The sequence below is a fragment of the Tiliqua scincoides genome, chromosome 2 (assembly GCF_035046505.1).
Source record: "Tiliqua scincoides isolate rTilSci1 chromosome 2, rTilSci1.hap2, whole genome shotgun sequence".
NCBI lineage: Eukaryota > Metazoa > Chordata > Lepidosauria > Squamata > Scincidae > Tiliqua > Tiliqua scincoides.
This window is the reverse complement of record NC_089822.1, coordinates 175,456,500-175,466,146: the sequence shown is the minus strand read 5'-3', so window position 1 is coordinate 175,466,146 and position 9,647 is coordinate 175,456,500. Positions and strand designations below refer to the sequence as shown.

The 9,647-nt window shown below is 44.4% G+C and overlaps 1 pseudogene; it reads right to left on the bottom strand.

Moving 5' to 3' along the window:
- Nucleotides 1-576: 576 nt before the first annotated feature.
- On the bottom strand, nt 577-698 carry LOC136642514 (5S ribosomal RNA; annotated as a pseudogene).
- Between the last annotated feature and the right edge of the window lie 8,949 nt (nt 699-9,647).

Genomic DNA, 9,647 nt, shown 5'->3' with positions numbered 1-9,647 from the left:
ATCCAGAGGGCCAACCGCTTCTCTGGTGGGTTTCCTGCTTCTAACATATTTGAAGAAGCTTTTATTATTCCCCTAAATGTTGCTCGTCATGCGTTCCTCATAGTCTCTTTTGGCCTCCCGTATCACCTTCTTTCATTTTGCGACAGTTTATGTTCCTTTTTATTCTCCGCATTAGGACAAGACTTCCATTTATGGAAGGAAGCTTCCTTGCCCTTTACGGCCTCTCTAACTTGGCTGGTTAGCCATGCGGGGACCCTACTGGACTTTGTGGAGCCCTTTTTCCTTTGTGGTATACACTTCTGCTGGGCCTCTGTTACTGTTGTTTTAAGCAGCCTCCATGCACTCTGGAGAGATGTCCAGAGATGACAACTCTGGGTGGTGTCCAGCCGGTGCTGGGCTCAGAACCAACTGGCACTGGGCTTGCACCGACGCTGACTCAGTCAGTGTGTTGTGGGTGTGCCTTACGGCACGTTTGTGACACCCAGCCCTGGTGCTGGAGGTCAGTACCAGTGCTGGCCCAGGTCAGGATTGGGCCCTAATGGTTGGCAACCTTCAGTCTCGAAAGACTATGGTATAAGCCTACAGCACCCGGTATTCCCAAGCGGTTTCCCATCCAAGTACTAACCAGGCCTGACTCTGCTTAGCTTCCAAGATCAGATGAGATCGGGCATGTGCAGGGTAACAGTTGGGCCCTAATTCAGGGCCAAATCCTATCCAACTTTTCAGTGCTGATGCAGCCACAATGCAGCTCTCAGGTAAGGGAATAAACATTGCCTTAGCTTGAGGAGGCTTCTGTGACTGTTCTCCCATTGCAGGATGCAGCGTACACCCCAATGGCACAGCTTCATCAGTGCCTGAAAATTGGATAGGATTGGGCCCTTACTCATAAGTCTGTTGAAATGTTTGATTCCTAAGCCCCCATAAGCCTGGTTTCCCCTCTATCTCTGTGAACTCTGTCCTTTGTGAGCATCTTTGCTGTAGCTGGGCAGCATAAGTGTCTAAGACAATGGTGTTCAGGAGAGCCTTTACAAACTTGGGGTCAAACGCTATTGCTTTCTTGAACTCATTAGATGGTATAAACTGTAGGAAGTGGCAATAATTCTCTATAAACACTTTGTTTCTGGCTATATCCTCCCCTGCTTGATTGATCTGCTCTTGTATAAACACAAGAAACAACAGCAAGGATTACTTCACTTATACCTAGCGCTTGTTCAGCAACAGCTGTTCAAACATTTGTTAAATCACTTCACAGCAAATAACATCATAGTGCTGTGTGGCTGTTCTTCAGTTAATTTTAAACATAACACTGTTTAACATAAGCTAAGAAACATATACTGCATTGTGCACATGCTGTAGGGAAGAGGTTCACCTTTTTCTTTGACACAGTTATGTAACTCCTCAAGGAGACTGGCATGCCTAAAACTCAGCCATCTTCAGAACTAGGCAGAGTAGAGCTTAGGACTGATCAGAAGTACTGTTCTCTAGCTACCTGTTCCAAAAGTCATCTATTCTATTATGATCAGTTGTAATAATATTTATCTGGGCTCCTACACTGCTTTTTTAAGACAACTCTGGATATATTACTATCATTGAACCACAAGATACTGAATTAATAATCTTAGCTGCCACTATCAAACAATCATTAACTCATACAGAGGTCAATATCTCTGAATAGTCCAATTAGCTGCCCAGTTTCAGTTTGGCTAGTTGGTCCATTCAAGAATTCTATAACTGCAGTTTAATCACAGAGGCAATATTTTTCTTTTCCCTTCTAACACAGAAGGATGTTATGGTGGCTGGAAAAGATGCCATCATATTCATTGGGAATTGATGCAGAACAAGATTACCCATTAGCTTCATCTTTCCTACCTAGGGACAGCCAGGGCAAAAATGAATTCTGAAAGCCTAGCCCAAATCCCTGGACCTAGAAACATGAAATTCAGGGATTATATTCTTTTCATGTTGTAAGGACCCACTAAGAAGGGATTTTTAGAAATTTGACGCTTAAGGGGGTAAAAAGAGGTAAAATGTGTTTTCACAGATTCCTCAATATCACTTAGGCCCAACGAGATATTGACTTGGATTGTGTTTACAAAGGTTACCTATACAAATATTAAAAACATAATTCAGGATTTCACCCTATCAACCCCTGAAGGGGGTGAATCTAAATTCAGGGGTGAATTATAAAACCCTTCCTATTACTTAGGCCTGGATGGCTTTTTCCCTGTGCTACTGCCTGAGAGAAACCTGTGACAACAGTTACAGGTAACTGTCACATGGCAACTGAGACCAGGTTGGCCCTTTTAACTTTATAGTTATATAACCTCTTTATAGTTGGTATGGCAAAGGGTAGTAACAGTAAAATAACAGAAAAATAACAAGTCATTTTAATGTTTTTTCTGAACAGTGAAATGAAGTGCATTTCTAGCTCAATGTGAAGTTCTGCTACCCCAAGATTTTGACAAGCCTTTCTCCTGATAACTTCTGCTACTGCCAGACCTTTCTCTGCTTATCCCTGTGTTCCACTGAGAGGAGAGTTAGGTAAGGGCACTCACTCGAGAGTTGGGTGGCTCAGGGCGCAATCCTAACCCCTTATGTCAGTGCTTTCCATCACTGACATCAGGGCAATGCAGCTCTGAGGTAAGGGAACAAACATTTCCTTACTTTGAGGAGGCCTCCATGAGTGACACCCAACTGCAGGATGCAGCACACGTCCCATTGGCACCGCTATGCCAGTGCTGAAAAGCACTGACATAAGGGGTTAGGATTGTGCCCTCAGTCTAACTTCCCTCAAAGGAGGCATTTTCTCTTGACTGTAGTTGCTGTAAATAACAGCTATGGGTTGATAAATTTAAGAGCCCAATCCTGAGTTCGGATCTCAGTCGCAAACGTGCCATAAGGCACGTTTGCTGAGCTTACCGCCGGGCTCCTGCCAGAGCTAGCCCAGCACCAGCCAGAGCTGGGCTGGCGTGCAGTGGGCGCCCGGGTTCTGCGGCTCAGCAGTCTCCCAGACTGCTGGACTACGGAATGGGAGGTGGGAGTGTGGCCGGGGGCATGGGGGAGGGGTTCCAGGGAGGGGGGGCGTGTCTGGGGGAGGGGGAGAGGCAGATCTGGGAGCCAAGCTCCGCAGGATCCAAGGTGCGCGGGCAGGGCTGCTCACACTACGCGACCACCTTTATTTATTTATTTATTGGATTTGTATTCCGCCTTTCTCCCCGAAGGGCACCCAAGGCAGAAAGGTCGCCACTAAAGTGAGTAGCCCCATTGCGGGGCTGCTTCCCTTACTCGGGGGATGGGGTGAACGTCCCCTTCTCCTGAGGAGCCTCCTGTGGTAGCACGGGAGGTGCAAGATCCGGCGGCAGGCCTCCGTGGAGCCACCGGGTCCGGGAGCTCAGGGCGGCTCAGGATTGGGCTGTGAGTCAGTATGGCAATTGAGTATTTAAATATTAATGGGGAGATGGTGCTTCACACTATTGTCCCCATCACAAGAGACAGAGCTTGCTTGTTCCAGTCCCTCTCCTATCTCATGTATGACACTCAACTAATGGCTAGGGAAATGCCTTAGCTTATTGTGAGGTATGCGGTAGTCAACTGGGAGGAGTTCTCCATCATGTTCCATGGCAGCAAGGGGGACAACTACACCAGCTCTGCTGAGTACCTTGCTCAAATGACACAACCCTTTACTTAAGGTGGTTTATGCGAGCTGGTGGCGGCTGGGCAACTGTTTGAGTTCGTCTTTCAGGTTTGTCTTCGCAATGGTGAGCTCTAGGAGCGTCTCGGTGCTGAAGGTCGCCCTGTGAGGACACTACGCTTTATGCAGGACCTTTCCAGGGGCCATTTTGATGTGTACCTACCATGTTAACCTGAAGAAGTGTCCACTACCCGAGCCCTTCCTCAACCCGACTGCGCCTCACATCTCTCATAGCCATCACCCAAGAAGCCATCACATCTCTTATCCCCAAGAAGGCTCCTGCCAATTGTTGTGCCAGACACACCAATACTAAAAGGAGAAAGCAACTTAAAGATGAAGCAAGGAAATATGTGCAGAGTAATCCTGCGCTGCACAGTGCTGCAGTGGGCAAGCACCAACAAAATTACCCCGAGGTCCACAGAGTGGCAGAGTCTCGATATGAGCACAGCAGTTCTTTATTATTTATTTATTACTTATGTGAACAAATGTTTGTTTGTTTATTATTCAGGACACAGTATTTATCTGCCACTTTAGGCAAAATAGTTCACAAAATAATTTATATAGCAGAATAAATGGAAAAGAAAACCTCGAAAGCAGTTCCTTGTCCCAAAGCAACTCACCATCTAAAACAATAAGGCACACCCACAAACAGCCACTGGGTTGAATAGGACAAATTGCTCTCCCCTTGTTAAATAGAAGACAGCCACCACTTAAAAAGGTGTCTCTATCCAGTTAGTAGGGGAACTACATTTAGCATTGGAGTAACCCTTTATTACTATACACAACAATGTGCACAGTCATAAAGTCATTTCATATTAAAGTTGATGGGTTTTCTTGTTGGTCCATTCAGTCTCGATAATTAAAATGATCATGCTGGCTTTTACAAGGCAATTATCAGTGAGACTAATATCAGGTTGACATATCTAATTTATGGAAGCAAGGCATATATCTTCTTCCTTTTCAAAAACTGCTCTGATTAGCAGATGCTTCTTATGTCTTTGTATGTCTGTCTTTGTTGCATGCAAAACAAGGTTACTGTTTTCCCATCAGTCTGAAAATTGGATCCTAGAGGATCCTGAGTATTGAGCTAATTATAGAAATGATATATTTCGAGAATTGTTGGGCAGGAAGGAGCTTTAAGTAATTCCACCCTATTACCACCTTGAGTACCTGCTAAATGGAAAAGGAAAGAAGAAGTATAAATATTTTAAATAAATAAATTAAATACTGCATGGCAGGTTCTTATATACCACATTAATATTAACCTTGTTGACTGATTAACATCATACCACAGAATACTATTAACGTATGTACCACAGAATGAAACGAAGGTAATCAGTTGCCCCCTAATACAGATGCCTATAAGACCCAGGGAATAATTTAGTGAAGGGATATCAATTAATTCAGAACCATAGGCCAATGGCAGAGAACCTATATCTTCTATAACAGTGGTTCTCAAACTAGTGGGTCACGACCCACCAGTTTGTATAATGCTTCCCCTGTCCCTTTAAGGGGTGGGGGAAGGGGAGGGAGGCAGTGATGCGATCCCAGGATCGTGTCACTAAAGGAGACGAGGGGGGGTGTTTTCCACTTACTTTGAACAATGTAGGGCTGCAGCAGGCAGCAAGAGGTGCGGGGAGCGCTGCATAGCCGTCCGCGGCACTCCCCAACTCTTGGAATCTTCAGTAAAAGCAGGTGCAAAGCAGGGCCTATGAGAGGAATTTTATCAGGGGGTACAAAGTTTTTTCTGGGCCCCTTCCCTTTCTGGGAGGGGTGCAATGGGGCAGCAGAACAGGGGGCAAAATAGGATAGGGGGAGGGTGCTGACAGCCGCAATAGTCTTTGAAGCCCAGGTCTACTAGCCTTCATGATGCAGAGCCCATCAGCAAGTTCAGGTGAGATAGGAAAATGTCAGATCCCAGGAACTTTCTGGGCCCCCTCCTTTGGCTCCTGGGTCCCCTTTCTGACCCTGGGCCTGGGTACAAATTACCCCTTTACCCCCCTCTCCTAGGCCCTGGTGCAAAGCACTTCCATTTTGCAGGAGGTGCTTTGCCCACTTTTATTGCATATTCCAAGAGTTGGGGAGCGCTGCAGAGGGCTATGCAGGGCTCCCCGCACCTCTTGCAGCCTACTGCAGCCCTACACTGTTCAAAGTAAGTGGAAAGCACCCCCCCTCACCCCCCTTAGCGACATGATCCTGGGGATTGTGTCACTGCCCTAGCCCCTCCTCCGCAAGAACTTACTGAGGGAGTAAAGCTCCCTCAAAGTTTGAGAAACGCTGTTCTATAAGCTGACCTGTCCAATCACTGGTACCTCCAGTTAAAGGATCTCGTGATCTCAGAGTTGAGATCATACAGTGTCACTGCCAGTCAAGGTTAGGTAGTACAGGACAAGAAGTTAGTATTGGACTAGACTGCCTGAGACCAGCATTGATCAGCATAAGGCTTCTTCCCAAAGAGGCTTTCCACACCCTCCTGAATATCCTCGAACACACACCAGCATTGCGAACATTGTACAGGCAGCTGTGATTCCCCATAACTAGAGAAAATGCTGATGATGCAGCCATGAAAATCAGTGCCAGCTGAATCCATGTACTGTGCTACTTGATCTTGGATTAGCTTTTAGCACATATATCTGGGCATTTGTGTGGCCAAGGATGGATCAGATGTACTTGTGTGTAGAAGAAACAAGTATCTTAAATCAGCCTTTGTGCTTGATTTAAAAAAAAAAATCAAGTGAGAGAGATAATGACGTGCACTCCCCACTTTCAATTGAAACACCAAATGAGGAGTATTACAAATCCAAACAATGTAATGGGGATATTTTGTGATTAAATGCACTGATGAAAAAAACTAAGAAACACTCTCCCCAAATAACCATGCAAATGAATTTTCTTTGTCAGCCCAAAGGAGATGCAAGACTGTTCAAGAACCTTATTTATTAGTTTTTATCTTGTATTTTAAGATGCCTATCTCAAAGGGAACATTCTTTCTCAGTCTTCTGGTTTGCATGGATCTGGCAATCTTCATTCAAAACATATGCAAATATGAAATAGGTTACTGTTAGTGTTTTGAAGAGACATTGTCTTATTCATTTACTCAAACGGATCTGTTAACAGTGAGTTTGAATTATACCTGTATTTGAATTACCCCCCTTACAAAAAAAGAAAAAAAAGAGAGAGAAGAAAAGAAAAAGGGAAGGACATTCTGTGTTCTTTGCCTTCAGCACTAGTGTTCCTCAAGGATGATTTATGTATAATTGCAGAATACTGTATATCTGAACCTTGCCAAGTCTGCTTTCTCCCAAGCGTAAGTCATTAAAAGTCATGGCCAAAAACAGGCTGACAAAGTGACAATACTTCACTTCCTAGAGACCTTAAAGCTATCTAACAATATTTATATGAAGAAAAACCATGTAAGTTCATTTAAGGCATCCATTGATCATCTGGTAATCATCTAATACATCTTCAAAGCATCTTCTTTATACTTTGCAACACCCAAATCAGTCAAAATGCAACTATGGATGGGCTGAACTGAAAACTGAAATGTCTTCATTACTTTCTTAATGGGGGGGTTCATGCTTTTCCAAAGTAAGCTATTTTGACAACTGTGTTTTCCAGGGATGAGAACTCGAGTCAGGTGACTCAAATTCGAGTCACAAAAATACATGTTTTTTGCTCACTCATGCGGAGTCACATGTGTCAAAGATTTGAGAATACTCAAGTCTGGGGGTGCTGACTTGGGAGTTGCCATGGATTCGGGTGACCTGAGTCACCTTGAAACGGCTTGGAAGTGCTGCTGTGCCTCTGATGCAGTTGCGTCGCTTTTGTGTCACCCAAAAGATCCTGGAAGGTGATCTGGAAGCCAAGCATTCATCTGCGCCACCAGCAGCAGGGTATGTTATGTTCAATAAGGAGGTTGCAGATGGAGGGAAATGGTTTAATTTTTTGGTTTGGGGATTGCAAAAGTTCATTAGAACATTGGAACATTAGAAAAGTAACAGCTTTGCAAAAGGTGCTACATTTGTCCAAAACATAAGGGAGGGAAGTGCTTCTTCTTGTCCCCTGGGCTATCCATTGAATGGAGGATGTATCTTTATTTTGTGTCTCTAGGAGAAGGAGAGGAGGAGCTGTTTTTTACCATAGGGACAGGTGAGTTTTGCAAGTGGGGGGGGGGGGAGGACAGGGACGGGAGGAGGTGGGGAAGCATCCTACACAATGCAGCCTTGCTACCATGGCACGTGCTGCTTCAAAAGGTGGTGGGGGGGTGACAAGACAGCCCAGGACAGGAAAATGTAAATATTTTTTGACTTATCTCTCTGTAGGTTGTCAGTAGGTCTCCACAGACCTATGCCAGTTATTTAGCTAGTGTAAGTCCAAGGAGGGGCAGTGGGTGTGACAGGCTGGGAAAATTGGGATAGGATTTGGTGTGCACTAATGCAGCTGAAATCCACCCCTTCTACCCTTGAACTGCCATTGCCTGCCCCAGTCTCCGCCCCAATCCTCTCCCCTGCCCTCAAACTGCCCCCACTGCCACCTTACTACACCAATGCAGTGTCTGGGAGCCACTGGTGCTCACACAGGGCCTTATGTTGTTTGTGCCAGTGGTCATAAAAGCAGCGCACATTTTACAATGCAACAGCAGCACTTATGGTGGCTTTTGTATGAGCCATATAGAATTAGGCTGCAAGACCAGCAAAATGTTCAATATACATCTTTCTCTTTGAAGGCCAGTTTTTCAGTGTTTGTAGACTGACAGCCCGATCCTATGCATGTCTAAGCAGAAGTAAGTCCCAATGGGTGCTGTGCCATTAAAGGTTGTTGAAATTGAATTGAGCCAATGGGGCTTACTCCCAGGAAAGTGTGAATGGGATTGGGCTGTAACTTGGCTAAACAGCTGTCTATTATGTAGCACTTTGCGGTCTTGGATAATAGGATGCACCCATGAACAAAATGCTGCATTTTTACAAACAATCTTTCTCTAACTGACTGAAAACAAAATTACAAAAATAATCCCTTGGAACATTCAATTTCAGAAAGTGAACAGAATCCTCCCACAAGTATTTCAATCTCAGAGGTTGTATTTGGAGGGGGGGGGAACTTTAATCAACTGTTTCTTAATAATGCCTTTGGCATTCCGAGGCTTTCAGAAATGTCAGGAATGCCATTCACCAAGATGCCTAGCCCAGTAATTAAAAATAGAGCCCATATTGAAAGGATTTCAAAGCACCTTTGAAGAAATGACCAAAGTTTGCTTTTGAAAATTTCAAGTCTTTCTGCCTCCAATATCAGATTCGAGAATAGCTGACCTGTCATTAATGTAAATACCATTATACTGTTTTCTTAGTCATATTTTCCTTCATAACTTCTACACTCCAGTTTGGAGTTTAAAAGGGATGATTATGCAGACTTCTGAAACTGAATGTTGCCCACTCATTTTGTTTTGTTCTGTTGACTAATCCGTTTTACATTCTGGAAGACTCATAATGGTAGACCTTACTTAAAAGTTGATGCCACATTTAATTTCAACTGATATTCATGGAGAATTGGGAGGTTCCTTCTTGGCCAAAACATCAAGTGGATACTAAGGCAAGCCCCCAAAGTTTTCTTGGGAATCAGTGGAGAAGGTGGAGAAGTGACTTACAAAACTATAATGAACTGGGATCCCCTTTCTACTGTTGCTTCCTTTGTCAGTACAAAAATGTTTTTGTTTTTTTAAAACCCTGCACAATCCCTGCATAATATGTGCCCAGTCTAGCAAGTCATGGACACAGTGGCTGCAAGCAAAAGGATTGTCCTTAGGACATAACACCCACTCCCCATTTCTCCCTGTCCTCATTCAACACATGCTCAAGCAGTATGTCAGGCCATAACAGGAAATGAAAAGTTGTGCCTACTGTACTTCCATACCCCTGTTCAGCTCCATTCTCTCAGTTAGGTCAAGGAATGCAAGCTCATC